Here is an 18,737-nt window from a genome sequence, read left to right as displayed (position 1 = left end):
GATAAGGCCAATTCCTGTTTCCAGTTGGATTGTTGTAGCTGCAGGCGTCGAGCAAACATCTCCAACATGCACGCATCATAATGACTTTCACTATGAAAATATAGATTTTTGTTTTCCCCCTCCCCCGCACTCTGATTTTTATTTATATCAAGCAGATTGCAGTCGTACTGACGGTCAAGGCAGAAGACGTTGTACGCCAAAAGAGTTGAATGACGGGCTAAGCCTCAGTCACGCTCTTGTTCAAATTGAATCCATCCATCCATTTTCTGAGCCGCTTCTCCTCACTAGGGTCGCGGGCGCGCTGGAGCCTATCCCAGCTGTCATCGGGCTAGGAGGCGGGGTACGCCCTGAACCGGTTGCCAGCCAATCGCAGGGCACATACAAACAAACGACCATTCGCACTCACAGTCACACCTACGGGCAATTTAGAGTCTCCAATTAATGCATGTTTTGGGGATGTGGGAGGAAACCGGAGTGCCCGGAGAAAACCCACGCAGGCACGGGGAGAACATGCAAACTCCACACAGGCGGGGCCGGGGATTGAACCCGGGTCCTCAGAACTGTGAGGCTGACGCTCTAACCAGTCGGCCACACCGTGCCGCCTCAAATTGAATTCCTTTCAACAAACTGAGTGTTCGTGAGAATTTTACCTTCAGACCGCTGGGGTGTTTTTGTGGAACAGATTAAAAGAAAATCCTTGGAAATGCTCTCTCTCACACACACACACACACACACACAAAGAAGTTAGCTGAAGCATCTCCGAATCACAGCTCCTCAGGGTCGCTCAGTCTCAATTAAAATGCACAAAATCCACCTTTGTACATGCCTTGTCCTTGGAATATGCTCAGTATTTGTTTACAACAAAGAAATATCACATAGTAACAACCCTGTTGTCCACAAGGTCCCACAGAGGGGTGTGAGATTGTTATGCCATACCTACTGTAGCTTTGAGGGCAATAGTTTTGACCCCATGAGTGTGTGATAGTCGGGGCACGCAACGTTTGTCACTCATGGCTTTGATATGCCTCTAGAATCATAAGGCCACATACACAAGCATGTGATAGCTACGGCACACATAACTTTAACGACGATTGTTTTGGCTTGACGAGGATGTGATTGTTGGGTCACACATCGCTGAAATGTGACACATAAAACATTAATATGCCTCGAGGATCACAAGGCAAAATATACAAGTGGGTGATTGTTATACCACACCTAGCTTTGAGAGGAATTGTTTTGACTACACACGCAGGAAATTTCTTCAGGCGCACATGACCCTCACGTAAACTTAAAATGCCTTGAGATGGCAAGGCCAAATGCGGGAGTTTGTGATTGTTACGCCACACGTAGCTTTTTTTAGAGTTTTGAGTTCACGAGCCTGTGATAAAAAGGACGAATACCTTTATTGTGACTTACACAAACTTAATATGCCTCGAAAATGACAAGGCCAAAAACAATAGCGTGCAGTTATGCCACACCTAACTTTAATAGTGATTGTTTTGACTCCACGAGCATGTGATTGTTATGGCGCAAATAGTTGAATATGCCTCACATAACCAACGAAAGACCAACTCAATTCCACTACACTCAAGTTGCTGCTCCGTTGTCGAGAATTCTGAGAATTCACTAGTTTGTGCACCAAAATCCAAATTAAACGGCAAGGTTGCGTACAGCAGATTCCTTAAAAGTAATAATACAAATAATCGTCTGGAAGACGCGTTTTGACAACAACACGCGGGAGTTGATTGTGATTAATGGAGCAGGTGCTGCCGCTTTTACTCATCTTGTCAAGATAGCGCTTCCCGCTTGACATCCAACGGTCGAGTCGTTTATAATCATTTTATTGTGTTTACTACAGGGATGGTACAGGTAGTCTGCAATTTCCAGACACGTTCTACTTGGACCAATAAAATGTACGACTATTTGGATGCTCGCGGCGGTAGCTACTTGCGCATGATAACCGAAGTGCTTTCATAGAGCGTGATGGCGTTCATCTTGATGGCTTTTTGTCAGTCTCAGAAAAATATTAGGATTAACGTATCGTTTTCACTTGCAGTACACGCACACACACACACACACAAAAAAAACGGAATGTTGATATTACACTCGCCAATGTACTTTGTTTTAACTGTCATGACTGCGTAGCTAAACCACCAATGACATCCTGTTTTAATTTGTTACAGTTTGTTTTGCGTTAGTTTGCTTCAACATCTACGTCTACGGTCTAATAAATGATTTTGTTAGCGATCCAAACCCCAAAAAATATTGCTTCTGAAAAGACAGTAAACGACATATTATCTTTACAGAATCTCGGCCTGAAGTGTGTTATCTTATTCACGTGTTGTATGCTTAACGAAAGACAACTTCAAGATTTAAGCAGTTTTGCATTTTGTCCGGTTACTGTTCCTAACGTGCACTGAACCATGACGTTAAAACCAAGATTTTTGGCATACCATCGCACCCCGAGCTTCTGGATTGATCATTAAATCTTCCATTGATCTTGTGATGTCAACCCACTTACATCACCTTTTTTTTTTTCTTCTTTTTAAATAATGACCGTGACAGTAATAAGGCTTCTAGCAAGGTCCATGGCCACACTTCCAAGAAATCCATAGGAACAAAGTTTCTTTTTGAATTTCACACCAGCGCCAGAGGGACTTTCTTTACAGGCGTATTTCTTAGTCCAACTGTAAGCTGTGTTCTATTTTCAACTTCAGGAGGACTCTTTGATTTGCGACTCTTTTAAAACTTCGCTTTCAAAATAAAGTTCACGGCGCTGCAGATAAATCAAATTGAGTCTCCCGGATTTATTGTTTTGGTTGTTGTTTTTTGTCCTTTGGTAAATTCAGTTTTCGGCGGGGCTGTGCTGGAGCGAGATGATATCGCTGCTAACCCAACCCACCCACACCCCTCCTCCCTCTCTCTGTTCGTTTTTGATAAGAAACAAAACGCTTTCCCAGCCTCAAAAAGAGCCAATGCTGCTGCAGATGAAGCCGACAAGTCGTTTGTACACAGCAGCAGTAGCCTATGAATAGAATGAATAGAGGAGCCCGTCTGTGAACCTGCAAGACGTAATTGGTACTACGTCTTGGTCAACGCTATTGTGTGTACTCTTCATCACCGAGGCTGTTATCTTTCCCCCACACTTCTGAGGGGTGACCTCCTTCAAGGCTGTGAAGGAGGTCCTTGATTTAAGCAGCGTTACATGAGAGGAAGAGATTCACCTTTATTATCCTCGCAACACGGACAGATGAGCTTCAAGAAACATGGAGGCATGCTATAGGTTATCAGTAAAAAAAAAAAAATGGTACATATTTTTAGCTCACTAGCTAAAAACGCTAATGTGACTAACGTGAGGGCAAATTAAATTCCCTGCCAGCCCTCCCAGTTAACATGGATATTTTACTTCTAAAGCCGTCAATGGCAGTGAATGTGTTAATTGTTTGTGTTACCTGTAACTTATCTGTGGCACAAGCTATGAGGCTAGCCTCACTACCATAGTTTTCTGCCATAGTAACTTCGGCATTTGGGTTACAGGGAATTCTCTGACGCTGGAAAACCTAACGAGGCTTGAGACGGGTAATAAATAGGCCATGTTTACAGGGTAAACATTAGCAATTTGGCTATTGGCTATTCTGTGGCGCCAACTAAGAGAAAGAGGCTAGCTATGGTAACGAGGCTAGCTACATGCCCTATCCTTGTTACCTTAGCTCAAGCCACAGATAGTAACTCATTCTCAGGTTAGTATCCATGGCCATGGTAAGAGCTAACCAGTGTAGCTCTGTGCACTAGCCTTGTTAGCTTAGTTCACGCCACGGATAATATCTAGGCTTTACGTTCACGTTAGTAGTATAATGTACCAGTAAACATTTTGGCTATTAGCAATACATAAGCTAACAAAGCTAGCAAGTAGCTAACCTTGTCATCTCAGATCATGTCACACAAAGTTACAATGTTACCATTTTGGTTAATGGCTATTCTGTGGTATGAGCAAAGCAAACATTTTTGCTTTGCCACCAATAATGCTAAGCTTTTTTAATTTAAATAGATTGAACTGCTTATCATATGTCGACCTACATTAAATTGGGATTAGTTTTAGCCTTATTAGTCGGTATCTCCACGGGGGTGATTGATGGGGACGAAGAATGAGTCCTGTCACGGTGCAATTATGGCAGGATGACAGGATGTCTTTGAAGGACAGAGGTGTGGTAGAGGAGGATAAAGCGATTTGGAGAAAAAAAAAATGGGTGTCACGGTCGTGACTTTGTAACCAGACGGGAGTTATCTCCAGCAGCAAATATCCCGTCTGACTGGCTTTGTGTGCTTTCTTCATTACAAGGCAGCAGACAGCTCACGGACGATACTACCGCTGCGTGTTACATATGAATTAAGGACGCCCACAACGCACAAAATGACATTCTCAGGCTACACATGGGCAGGACGTCTTTGAGAATCTTTGGTAAATGGCCCTTAGGGCTGCTGTTGTTTTTCAACTTTTGATTGACTGCGATACAGCAAAACAAGATGAAAAGAAAAGAAATCAAATCAATTTTGGAAAAAAATCGGCAAAATGAATGCAACATGACAGAACTCTAGGACTCTTGCTAATGTTAATGCATTTAAGGTGTAAACAACAACAACAACTGCGTTATTGGTCAAATGTAAGAACAATTAGAAGTCTACAGAGGACAGAGCCCAAGCCCCGAGGCGAATTCCGAAAATCCATGAGTAATTGACATCCCCCTAAAGATGTCCATAACTGCATATATTTATAGTTTAAACTGTAACTATACCTCAAACTACTGTATGATACCAAAACACTCATATTATTTCAAACTCATCTTACAACGTAATGAAAAATAAATTGTTTTAGAAACAATGCACTGTGCGTGTGTACATCCACATGCGGCGAATATTTCTTTAACAACCCAGGCTAAATTTAGCTGCTCTCAGACATACACAGATGATAGCCTCTCAGTCGAGATGTATCACCACACTTCCTTGACACCAATTCCTACTTTTCCATTAGCCTACTCCTTGTGGCATCTTAGAGACTTATACAAAGTGTTGAGGGAATGAAAATAGGTGAGGATAAGTTCCACAGGAGAAAGAAAAATGCAAATACGTGACTTTGTGAACAGTGAACCACAAATAGGCAAGACCAATTTTCTAAAAGAGTCAAGCATCATAACGTTCCCCATTTTCCCCTCACTGCTCAACTTTATGTCGCGACAGCTCTCGGCATTATTATTCAACGTCCTCTCATCATTAGCCTGTCGGGCTAAGATTGTGAATGACGCCAAGCCCATCAGCCCCATTGAGCACCAGTGAGAAAAATGATCTCAGGAAATGAAAAGAGGAAGTTTCGATAAGCGAAATGTCTCTGGATTATTATTATTTTATTAATTTTTTTTTTGCTCCTTCTCATTGTACATCCATCCATCCCAGCTATCATCGGGCAGGAGGCGGGGCCAATCGCAGGGCACACATAAACAAACAACCAATCGCACTCACATTCACACCTAGGGGCAATTTCGAGGCGTCAATTAACCCACCGCGCACGTTTTTGGGATGTGGGAAGAAACCGGAGTGCCCGGAGAAAACCCACGCAGGCACGGGGAGAACATGCAAACCCCACACAGTCGGGGCCGGGGATCGAACCCCGGTCCTCAGAACTGTGCGGCAGACGCTCTAACCGGTCGTCCGCCGTGCCGCCGTGATGTCCCTTCTCATTGTGTGCCACCTTTATGAAAGGCCACGAAATGTCTGTCACGAGCCTTTCGTTGTTTTCCATCGAGTGGCCCAATTCCGTGCCGCCTCCCATTGTGCCGCTCGCCTATCTGATTATCTACAGTGTTACAAGTGGCCAGAGTCGTATCGCCTCATTGTCGCGAGTACAATGTGCGGGGATAGCAGATCTGACTTATTCGCCAGCGTGACGGTATGAACTTTGTTGCAGGTCTGCAGAGGACCGTAATGATATTCATAACCTATCCTGTGTCCTGTGACAGCACATTTCCCTTTGGTATTGTGGGCCCAAGATAAGACGAAAACATTGCTCGCTCTGAATGCTGACGACTTAGTGAACACGCAGTGTGCTCCAAAATGTTATGGTTTCATTCACTGGATTACACAAATTTAATTGTGCTGGATTATGTGCAGTAAATGGCAATTCGTACTTCGATGAAGGCTATAACACCAGCCAAGAGTGTTAAAGTAATCTCCAAACTGCGGACGTCTGTCCCATTAAAAGATGGATAAACTGCTGAAAAAAAGTAGATTCCATTCAGTGTCAGTGAACAGGAAAAAAGTCGCAATTAAAGAAAAATGGTTTATTTCTTTATTTTATCATGTTATGAGTGATTTGGCTTTACGAGCATTATTACAGAACGAATGAATGAGTTCAAGGTACCACTGTATATCTGATTTTTACTCGTAGTATTTTTCACTCTTCTGTTTTCAAGTCCATACCTGATATCAGTACGTTTCCATTCAGTAAAGATGCCGTGTCTCCGTTACATTTAACCCTCGTGTGTTTGCAAATCCGACAGGCTGCCATTAAACGCTTTTGGCCCGAGGCGAATCCAAAGCCTCTAAATGATAGTCACTACGCAAGCAGGAGCAGCTAACAAACCGAGCTACGCCAATTAGCTCGATAACAACCCTGGGGGAGGCTCGGGTCGTGCTGAGATCAGACGCCGTCATAGCCTGTGGAGCCAAAAAAAACAACAACAACAAAGCTGACCTTAATTATTCCGGTGTCCTATAGCACAATTTGTTTTCTGGAAATCGCTGTTTCTTCGGCGCTTTTATTCTTAGGCCAAAAAAAACACCACCACCATTTCCAGGGCTTTCCCAAAAAATTCAGCCCCTGAAGCCAGTTTTCCTTAGCAACGTAAAATTTGGCAGGCGTGTCTATCACGAATAGACCTACAAAAAAAAGTCTCAAAAAGCCATGCCTGAAAAATACAGAATGTCTGCTGTTTTGGTTTGAAATGGCCATTTAGGGATAATTTCCAGGATTTGTTCCCTCATCCCTCAGAGCCATTTTAGCCATTTCCAGTTGTTCAAGGGCCTCAGACGTATAGCTGTGCATCAAACAATTGTTTTTCAGCTCAGCTCCCTTCCTGATGAAGTTCATTGATCCTCTGAGATTCTGCGCCGCCCATCCCCCGGCAGGAATGACTGGTATGATCCAAGCAGAGACAAAGCCTAACCCAACCCTGATCGTAAAGATGGGATTTCAAATGTCACAGTGAAAAAAGTTTGCCAGCTAATAGCTGGAGGTGCTACGTGCTTATCAAGCCTACACAAGACCAGGTAAATGGACCATTTTTTAGGGCCCATTCTCAAAAACTCACCAAACTTTGCAGGTGTGTTCAAAAAGTGGCTATGTAGCAGCCCAAAGAATCTTTTCCTTGAGGAGCATGAGCTTTAGTGTCTTAATTGACGTGTTTTAGGTTGACAACAAGAAGCCAAAAGGGCAGCAGCGTTCATCACTGCTGCCTCTCACAAACGGCATCACCATAACAATGACGGTTATTCATCCTGACCCGTAGCGAGCACACTGCGGGCTCCGCATAAATGCAATCACAGCAATCGGCTCACGAGTCTCTTATCGGGGGCCTCCCGCACCGTAGCGCAATCAGATCAGCGCTGGCGAAAGAGTAATGCCAGATGCCGACTGGCTGCCACTTTGAATCTGATTGGCCCGACGGCGAAACGAAGCGAGGATGCTCGGAGTCGGACTGATTTGCAAAGAGGAGAGTGTATAATGAATGACGCCTTTGCTCCTTAAAGGCAGCCATTCGAGGACTTAATCATGAAATATTGCTCCTTGGATGCGAGTGGCGCAGCACTTCATAATAAAGCGTGCATGCATTTCTCACAGCATCAGACCTACTTAGCGGCGAGCGAGCGCTCCCCGTTTTTTCTTTGTCGCCGAGGGAATTTGTCATTCTTGAGACGCCTCTATCACGTCTCCTGTGTTGCGCAAGCATTTTGAATTATTAAAAGTATTTACTTTGCGTCGGTCGCACGCTCAAGATGCATCAAAGGCTCATCAGTAGGATATAAATCAAATTAGGGTTTAAAGAACACAGGCTTTTTAACAACATTGTGTGTTGCACAGTAACGATTTGGGGAAGGTTTTTGGTGTTAGAACCAATTTACAGGCCATAAGATGACTAAAACCAGATAAAAGAAGAAGAAGAAGAAGAAGAAGAAGAAGAATCACCTTTATTGTCATGAACATGCATGCATGCACACGACATTTGTTCTCTGCATTTTACCCTTCACGGTGAACACCGCACGGAAGATAAAAGATGTAAGTTGGCAGGACTTGCGTTGTTTTTGAGAGTAGAAACGGATGCCAGGCATTGCCGATGAACGTGGGCGAATCCACCTGTTGGAAGTCCCATTTAATCAAATTAAATATAATTACATAATTAGTAGTGTTGTTCACGAATCGGCAGTGACTCAAAATGGCATTCGAGTCCGCGAATGTCAGAATTTTCAGATTTGAATCGTAGCGATTCAAAGAATGTCATACAAATACTCACTTTATTCTGACAAGAGCTGGAACTGCTACCATGCCGCATTTACTTTAGAAAATCAAATCAAATAAAAAAGAAGATTTTTAGCCTTTCTATATGGCTGACGCCATTTGGACTTACTGCATATAGTTTCTCCATGGAACGAGGCGTCCGATGGCGTATTCACGGCCGCGCCACAACCGAAGCCGAAAGGGGGCCGTCGCCCAGGCGGACGACGTCCGCGGCAACATTTTTCCGGAGGGAGAAGCGGCAGCCAAAACGTGCCAGCCGCACTCTATTTTCATTTCAATACATCGTTTTCAAATCATCCAATTGGAGTTTTCATTTGTTGGATTATGACGTATTTATTTGGATTTTCCATCTTCGATTCTGATTCGGAAGTCATTCTTTACTGTCCACGAAGAACAAATCGGGATTTAGAGGGCAAGTTCGATTGTGCTGTTTCAGTTAATGGAAGACCATTTACTGGGGCTGAATTTGCCTTGTTATTTGATTCAAAATACATATTGTTTTAAAGTTGGGCAATATTTGAATTTCCATATTCCTATTTTATATTTTTCTGTTTGTTTATGTTCTATTTACAAAATAAATAAATGAGAAATTACTCACCAGTTACTCAGTAACTGTTTTTTCACTGAATACTTACTCTATTAATTATTCGGAGGTCTAATTTTTACTTGTATTATTATTATTATTATTATTAACTAACAGTACTCTTACTCTAATTGTGACTATTTTACCCACCATTTTTTGGTTTGCTGTATATTAAACTATAATACACCAATAGTTCAATTTTTTTTCAAAAAAATAATAATTATAAAATATAGGGAGAGTGTCTACGATTCGTGATTTTTTTTTTTTTTTTTTTTGCTATTCTGCGAATGGCAAAGGTTCACTCGAAATAATCAAAAATGGATTTATAGCGTTTTGAAAAGAGCGCTTCATGTCTTTTTGTATAAGCGCAAATTGACCTTCGTTGCATATCACCTGCACATTGACGCCGGCTCGTCTCGCTCTATCAAGATATCGGGAGCTTCCGGCTTCCTGTTGCGGCTCCCGTTGTGCCTCTCTGAATTTCAACGGATTACCGGGTCCGCCTCGTGCTAGTCGACTCCGTATTCATCCTGCGCCGATCATATCAAAGCCACTTTGCTTCCTGCGCACTCCCCCGTCGTCTGAACTTCCTGATTGGCGGCGCAGTAACGAGGGTCATGCAAATGTGATCTTCTTTGTTGGCCCGCAGCTGCTGCGTTATCGCTCGCTGTGAGGAAATGAAAGCGACGGGCGATGAAGTGGAGAACATAAATCACGCTTCCAATAAAACCTTTGCCTTGAAATTGTAATTTCAAGTCCTAATTTGAAACTCTAACCATGGCTTGAACCCCTAATTCAAAACCTAAAGCCAGCCTTGAAACCCTAAATTCAAACCGTAACCCTGGCTGGAAACCATTATTTGAAACATTAAACCTGGCTACTTTGAAACCCTAACCCTAGCTTGAAACCCTAATTTGAAAGCCTGACCTTTGCTTGAAACCCAACTTTGGAACTTTGGAAATACCTTAAAACCCAAATTTGAAACCCTAACCTTGGCTTTAAAACCCCAATTTGAAGCCAAACCCCTACTTTGAAACCCTGACCACGGCTTGAACCCCAAAGGTAAGACCCTAACCCTTGTTTAAAACCCCAACTTCAAATCCTAACCCTGGATCAAAGCCACAATTTGAAACCCTAGTCCTTGGCTTGAAACCCAACTTCAAACCCGAACCCTGGCTGGAAACCCTCATTTCAAAGCCTCACCTGAAGCCCTAACCCTAGTTTGAAACCCTACTTTGATCCCCTAAACCAACTTGAAACCCTAATTTTAGAGTAAGCCTAGTTTGAGACTCTATTTTGGAACCTGGACCATGGCTTGAAGTGGAAACCCTGCTTTAAAACCCTAAACCTAGTTTAAAACCCTAACTTGAATTCCTAACCACGGCTTGAAGCCCTAATTTGAAACCATAACTTGGAAATCTAACCTTTGTTTGAAAGTGTTGCCCTGACTTGAAAGCCTATTTTGCAACCCTAACATAAATGTAATAGCTCCCCTAATTGTTTAACGAGCTGCTAATTCAATCATTAAGCGCCGCATCCCCTCCAAGACTGAATGTCCCGTTTGATGTCAAACCTTCAGATGGTAATCGAAACGCAGCACGGAGGCTAATATATGAGAGCCTCGTGAAATATTAATGCGCAGCGACTATTTTGGGGGCTGAGCGAAGTCGGAGTGAGTAAGCAGGCCCGCGCCTGGATTAATTGCGCTAGCTAACGTGGGCGATCGGGCACCCACGGGTAACGTGGGAGTGCAGTTTTCCTGAGTGCACCTGCGAGTGTGTTTCGCCTGAGAGGGCCTGAAATAATCTCACGTTAACCCACTTTTAATGTGGGACGCATTCCACACAACAATTTCCTTTACACTGAGATCCTGCATGATAGGGAGTAAAGATAACCAAAACACTTTACATACTGTCCATAAAAAGTGTAAACAGTCGAATAGCTACATATAATTTAACGCAAAGTTTCGGTACAAAAGCAGCTTGAAAGTCCGGGTTGGAACCGGCTTCGTGCATGTGAGACCGCAATTCAACGAGCACTGAGGGACTATTCCTGGGTGGGTATGCTTTCCCTTCTTTTTTTCGTGACACGATACAGCAGTTACACACTCGAGTAACGGAACGTAGCACAAATAGTCAAGTGAAAGTCCAAAGTATGCTGCATTAAAACGCCTCTGACAAGCATAATGTATGCAAAACCAAATATAACTTGCTACTCAAAGACCAAATGAGTGTTTTGTTGTTTTAGTGGTTCCCTTCATTTTACACTGTACACCGTTTAAGTTTTAAGAATGTTGAACAGTGAAACGATGCTTTCGTCATCTTTCAAATAAAAACTTTCATCGTTTTATAACGTCTCTTCCCATTAGCTTGTATCGGAAAATAGTGTTTCTAATTTACAGTATAAGATATACAAATAAATAAGTGCATCCAGAAAGTATTCGCAGTGCTTCCCTTCTTTCACAATTTATCTTCATGCCATATTCAAAAACGGAAAAAATAAATACAATCCTTACCCAATTCGTGACATGAAAAAAGTTTTCTGCAAATTTACAACAAAATAAAACAATAAAAAAAACTGTAACACAACAACATGTGGAAAAGGAGAAGAGCAGGGAATCATTTGACATTTACTGTAAAACTGAACATAAAACAAGAGAACGACACATTGTGTAATCAACCAAATCACATTAACTTTGTCTTACGAAAGTCGACTAGCTTAATGCTAACACACAATACAAAACACCATAGATGGGCTAACGAAACTAGCATTGATGGTGGAGTAATTAGAATCCTTTAAACAACTTATATTTGAACACAATCAGTAGTATGCAAGTTTTCCTCATCCTCTGCAAAAAAAAAAAAAATAAATACATTTTGCCGCTTAGTTGCGACAGTCCTCTTGTGTTTCTTCATCAAATCTACGTGTACTATGTCTGTTATACTGTCCCCTGGTGGCCAAGGCGCACATAACAGAAGGACAGTGCCCATTGAATTATCATGATGCACAAACTGTTAAATTCTTTATATTCAACATAATTATATTCTACTGTATGTTTTTATGAATATGAATACGGGAAAGTGGTATTTTTGTCAAAGTTGTAAATCAAGGCACCCCTGAGTTAGGATAATTATCTCTGATCCCAACGTGTGTCCTTGCTTGTCAGTCCATTTGTTGTTTTGGCAAAGTGCAATCCAGCAGCACATGCATTACAAAAGAGTTTTGTGTCCCCCTTACCTTCTAATTCCCCCCTCGCTTTGTCCGTACTATTTCATCCGCCGTAATCCCGCCACCGGCTTCCTCCCCGCGCGCACGGGCCACTCAATCAGGCCTGCTCGCCCTCTATTCGCCGTGACAAATAGTCGTGTTCCTGCCGAGCTTACAAAATGTACGCGAGACCACCGCACACAGCGGACGTGTTTTTGCTGAAATGAGAAGACACAATGTCTACGTTGCATTGTCACCGCAGTAACAAAAGGTGCTTTTCACAGGTCACTGCTCTCTGACTGAATGAACCTGTTGCGTTGTTCTCTCTGGAGCTAACCCTCCCTTTGATACCTCAGAATTTGTCATCTGTCTATTTCTTAAAAAAAAAAAAAAAAATGAAAATAAAAAATAAAATCACACTGGCAGAAATATAAACACAACTATGGCAGGAGGTGATGTGGAAAATAAATAGGCTCCAAGGAAGTTAAATAAGTGCCAAAGTCATTGAAAAAGTGGTCGCACTCTTGGAAAAGGATCACAGTATGCTGAAGTGTTTTAAACAAAAATGAAATGACAAGTTTACATTAAACGATGAACTGCCTTGGGATTACAAACATACAATTGTGCAAGGTTATGAGGAACAGGGTGTGCAAAATAACCTGAGGTGGCGAGCCACATGCTGCTTCACCGAGACATTATTATCTGATCGCAGGATTTCCATGATGCTAACTGGTTACTTTTAGCAACTAGCAGGCTAACAACAACCATTTTAGTTGTCCGGCTGATGTTGTATTAGCCGTTTCCTGTTATGTGCATACCTGGTACAATTCGCAACGAGCCTTGATAATGTCATATTTAAAGAGAAACTTAATCAGAAGTGGTTGCTTGGGAGCCACCGCCAATTGTCGCAAAGAAATTCAAAATGAACTCTTTGCAACTATTTGGAGAAGAAAATCGTCGCTCCACGCACCTGAACTATCAACCAATTGTCCTCCAAAAGCTACGGAAAACAGCAAAGTGTGTTATCTGTTAAATGACAACACACCATTGCTTAGCTATGCATCAAACAGACCTTGAAATTGTATTTTCAGTGGGGGACCTTATTGATATAGAGATTTTGATTGTGTTTACGTGGCCGAGGAGGACGTTAATGTCGTGAAAACAAGCGCCGTCAGAAATGCCCTCGCAAGCTATTTCTAATGACCAAAAGGTGGGGAAAGCATGCATACATACGGCCCACTGTGCATTTACATTGTCAAAAGTAGCAACTGTTACATTAATAGAGCTGTTTTTCCCCCCACTAATATTGATCAAATGAAATGTTTTCACTGCTGAGGTAAGGGGTTGGTGATGGCTAAGAGAGTGAGTGGCTATGAGAATGAGTTATGACTTTATTCTTAAAAGAAACATTTTTTTACGTATTTTTTGAATTTTTTTACGTATTTTCAAATGAGGTTTTAAAAACCAAATGTGGCCTTTGAACACATAAATTAGCCCCCTGTGTGTGTTCTTTTTCACGGGTACACTAGTGACTCAACACTCCTTTTGCATTAAAACTTCAAACTTGTGCTATTTAGAAAGAACAAAGCTAACAAAAGCTCATTTTATTGATGTCAAGTGGGTGTTTTTCAAGCCATCAGCTTGCATTAAAACCACTCAAAAGACAAACAATGGTCCATTTTTGGTGGGCTTTTTAGTTAAAAGCCTGCCGTCTGCGCCTAATGAGAAGCTCGTTTATGTGTCAAGTGTTTTGTTGACGCGCAGCGGCCCGAAAAAGAGCCGCTGTCGTCGTAGTGAATAAATGACTGGCTCTCTTCAATTCCAGCCAAAAACGTTTCGGCTCCTTGGCACGGCGCCCTCCGTCAAATAACGAGGAAGTTGTTTGTTGGTGTTGTCGTCCTTGCTGCCAAATTTAAACTTTCAAGGGCACCTTTTGGTGTAAAAAAAAAAAAAAAAAAAAAAACGGAGGTGGGTTCAGAATATTTAAAGCTGTTAGAACAACATCCATTCATAATTCTTATGATTTACAGGGTTTGATTTACTCATTAAGGTCGTGTGTAGTCGTAGGAAAGGTAGGGACAAGGTAAGGATGGAGAAAGTAAGATGAGGGTAGTTAAGTGCAGGCAAGGTAAGCATAGGTTAGTAGATGGGTGGATAAGGTACAGTTGGTAGGTTAGGTATGTTTCGGGTAGTTAGGCAGATAGGTGGGAGGGGTAGGTAACATAAGGTAAAGTAAAGTAAGCCACAGCAAGGTAAGGCTTGGAAGGTAAGCGTAGGTAGGTTGATGGGTAGGTGAGGTTGGTAGGAAACGAAGATAAGGTGAGATAAAGTACAGGTTGCTAGGTAGATGCGTGGGCTAACTGGGTAGGTAAGATTAGGGTAACTAGATGAGTGGTGGGTGGTACATGGGTTAGTAAAGTAGGCAGGTAGTTAAAGTAAGGGTGGCAAGGTAAGCGTAGGTTGATAGATAAGTGAGAAGGAAGGATTTAGGGTAAGGGAAGGGTAGATCAAGTTAGGAAAGCGTGGACAGGTAAGATACGCATAGGTAAGTACAACCCCAATTCCAATGAAGTTGGGACGTTGTTCAAAACATAAATAAAAACAGAATACAATGATTTGCAAATCATGTTCAACTTATATTTAATTAAATACACTACAAAGACAAAATATTTAATGTTCAAACTGATAAACCTTATTGTTTTTAGCAAATAATCATTTACTTAGAATTTTATGCCTGCGACACGTTCCAAAAAAGCTGGGACAGGTGGCAAAAAAGACTGAGAAGGTTGAGGAATGCTCATCCAACACCTGTTTGGAACATCCCACAGGTGAACCGGCTAATCGGGAACAGGTGGGTGCCATGATTGGGTAGAAAAGGAGCTTCCCTGAATTGCTCAGTCATTCACAAGCAAAGCTGGGGCGAGGCTCACCTCTTTGTGAACAAGTGCGTGAGAAAATAGTCGAACAATTTAAGGACAATGTTCCTCAACGTACAATTGCAAGGAATTTAGGGATTTCATCATCTACGGTCCAAAATATCATCAAAAGGTTCAGAGAATCTGGAGAAATCACTGCATGTAAGCGGCAAGGCCGAAAACCAACATTGAATGCCCGTGACCTTCGATCCCTCAGGCGGCACTGCATCATAAACTGACATCAATGTGTAAAGGATATCACCACATTGGCTCAGGAACACTTCAGAAAACCAATGTCAGTAAATACAGTTCGGCGCTACATCCGTAAGTGCAACTTGAAACTCTACTATGCAAAGCAAAAGCCATTTATCAACGACACCCACAAATGCAACCGGCTTCTCTGGGCCCGAGCTCATCTAAGATGGACCGATGCAAAATGGAAACGTGTTCTGTGGTCCGACGAGTCCACATTTCAAATTTTTGGGGGAAATTGTGGACGTCGTGCCCTCCGGGCCAAAGAGGAAAAGAACCATCCGGACTGTTACGGTCGCAAAGTTCAAAAGCCAGCATCTGTGATGGTATGGGGCTGTGTTAGTGCCAATGGCATGGGTAACTTACACATCTGTGAAGGCACCATTAATGCTGAAAGGTACATACAGATTTTGGAGAAACATATGCTGCCATACAAGCGACGTCTTTTTCACGGACGCCCCTGCTTATTTCAGCAAGACAATGCCAAACCACATTCTGCACGTGTTACAACAGCGTGGCTTCGTAGTAAAATAGTGTGGGTACCAGACTGTCCTGCCTGCAGTCCAGACCTGTCTCCCATTGAAAATGTGTGGCGCATTATGAAGCATAAAACACGACAACGGAGACCCAGGACTGTTGAACAGCTGAAGCTGTACATCAAGCAAGAATGGGAAAGAATTCCACCAACAAAGCTTCAACAATTAGTGTCCTCAGTTCCTAAACGTTATTGAATGTTGTTAAAAGAAAAGGTGATGTAACACAGTGGTAAACTTGACCCTGTCCCAGCTTTTTTGGAATGTGTTTGAGCCATAAAATTCTAAGTTAATGATTATTTGCTAAAAACAATAAAGTTTATCAGTTTCAACATTAAATATCTTGTCTGTGTAGTGTATTCAATTAAATATAGGTTGAACATGATTTGCAAATCATTGTATTCTATTTTTATGTTTAACACAATGTCCCAACGTCATTGGAATCGGGGTTGTATATGGAGGGGTACGGTAGGTAGGTAAGTTGGTCGGTGGGTCAGAAGGAATGAAAGTAAGATCAGGAAAGGGTGGGTAGGAAAAGTAAAGGTATATAAGTTAAGGGAAGGGTAAATCAAGTTAGGAAAGGATGGGTGGGTAAGGTACACCCAGGTAGGTAAATGGATGGGTCAGGTAGTTAGGCAGGGTAAGGTAGTAAGATAGATGGGCAGGTAGGTAGGATAAACATTCACTCCAAGAGACCTTTAAAGTCACTGAGGGATAAGAGAACAGGTTCCTTTCAATAGAATTGTTTCCTGTTGCCTGAATGGACCTTCAGACAAGCATAAAGTTTGCAGTCCTAACTTTTGAATTAATCTCCCTTCCTGAATGTGCATCCACACAAACACTATTTCTCTTATCGCACTCAGTTTGAACGAGTGTGAGAGCCAAACAGGAATGCTTCCATTCCTCCACTTGCTACCCGGTGTCAGCGGGGCATAAGCTGCAGAGGCCGCCGAGACGGACGCTTTATCTCACCGCTCAGGCGGCCGGCCGGACGGCCAGGGCGACAGGCTGCGTCCGTTGACAAATGCTTCCGTTGCTTACAGATAAACGGAATCAGCTCAACAGGAAATAGGCAGGTGGGGCCGCTCGTTTAATGATTTGATGCAAAGTCTGATCGCAGTATCGCCGTCAATCGGAGAAAACAAAAGCTAGACCACCGCATGAGACTAGAAAAGCGGAATTACTTTTGTGACTTCGGAAGGTTGTCTTTCATCTAAAGCAGACTATCCCCCTTTTTGAGGTTCAATTTCAAGTTTCCACTGAATGTTAACATATAATCACCTTAAAAACAAGAATTTGCATCTAGAAGATAGATATATAGATAGAATTAAATAGCCAGCTATCTAATATGGATGGAGACCGAGACAAACTACAACTTGTTTTCTAATGCAAACATTTTGCAGTGAAACCAATCACCATTTAAACACAAGATTGTAATTTTCTTTTGTATAGAAGGTAGGTCAGGTAGGGAGGTATGGGTAGGTAAGTGTGTGTGTGTATGTAAGGTAGGCATAGATAGGTAGATGGGTGGGTAAGGGAAGGGTAGGTGAAGTTAGACAAGGGTATGACATATATGATATAAATGTGACACACTGCTTCGTCTGCAAAGCCATTTGAGTTAGTGTCCCATTCTGACACACAAACAGATCACTTGTGATTGTATTTTTTCCCCCATGTGATGCAAAAGCCATGAAACAACGGGCAGTAGCGGCGGGCGCGGTGGGCGGCTGACACTTAACGTCCGCCTTTGACGTATTGCGCCATTAACGACAAAAGCTTCACGCCGCCCGAGGAGACAGGACAGCGATTCGGACCCGCGCGTCCCTCAGCTGCAGACAGATGCCTCTCCCGGCCGTCTCCAGACGCTAATAGTCAATTGATTCATTTGCAATAAGGCCCACAGTCAGCTAGCGAGGGAGCCAGAAAGCCTGAGCTCTGATTATTTGTCTGGCCCACAAATCCCACCCACGCACATCTCTTTCAATCTCATCCGTCTTATTAAAATGTGACGGGAAAGAAGCCCTCCGCCCTGTCTTCTCTATCTCTCACTGATGGTGCAGAGAAAAACAATTTAAAGGGATTCATGGCGCTTTATAAGCCATGACTCCACCAGGAGAAAACACTCAAAGGTCTGAGATGAGATGGAACTCTCGATCAATCACTACCGCTGCACCGTTCTTTTCCCGCGCTGACTGATAAAGACACGCCGCAATGGTCGCCTCGGACGTCGTGATTGCGGTTCACGCGACAGACGAGATGTCCACTTTGTCTACAATGTTTGGATATTTCAAACTACGCCGCTCTGAACATCCAAACTCTGGATGTTTTCTGTTTGGAGTGTGCAGACGTCTAAAAGAACAGAGAGCGCGAAAGTAGCTCAGTAAAATAGCGAGATAGCTAAAAATGGTGGATGGGTTGTTTCAACACGTACTGTAACTCCATTGGCCATAAGAACTGTCGTTCTCCTTCAGATCTCTCCCACTTATGCTGTTTTAAAGCCAAGCAATGTAACGATAATCAATACTTAGTTTTAATTGACCGAGTACTTTCTAACTTAGATAATGAATGTAATCTTTTGGACCGATGATTGACAATAAATATCTATTTTAACAAAAGCGAGAATGTGTATTCCCATTCCCCCCCAAACAAAATGCCTCTTAGCCCATTACGTTGATCAGGTA

Source organism: Phycodurus eques, chromosome 21 (assembly GCF_024500275.1).
Source record: "Phycodurus eques isolate BA_2022a chromosome 21, UOR_Pequ_1.1, whole genome shotgun sequence".
NCBI lineage: Eukaryota > Metazoa > Chordata > Actinopteri > Syngnathiformes > Syngnathidae > Phycodurus > Phycodurus eques.
Note: the sequence above shows the minus strand (reverse complement) of the source record.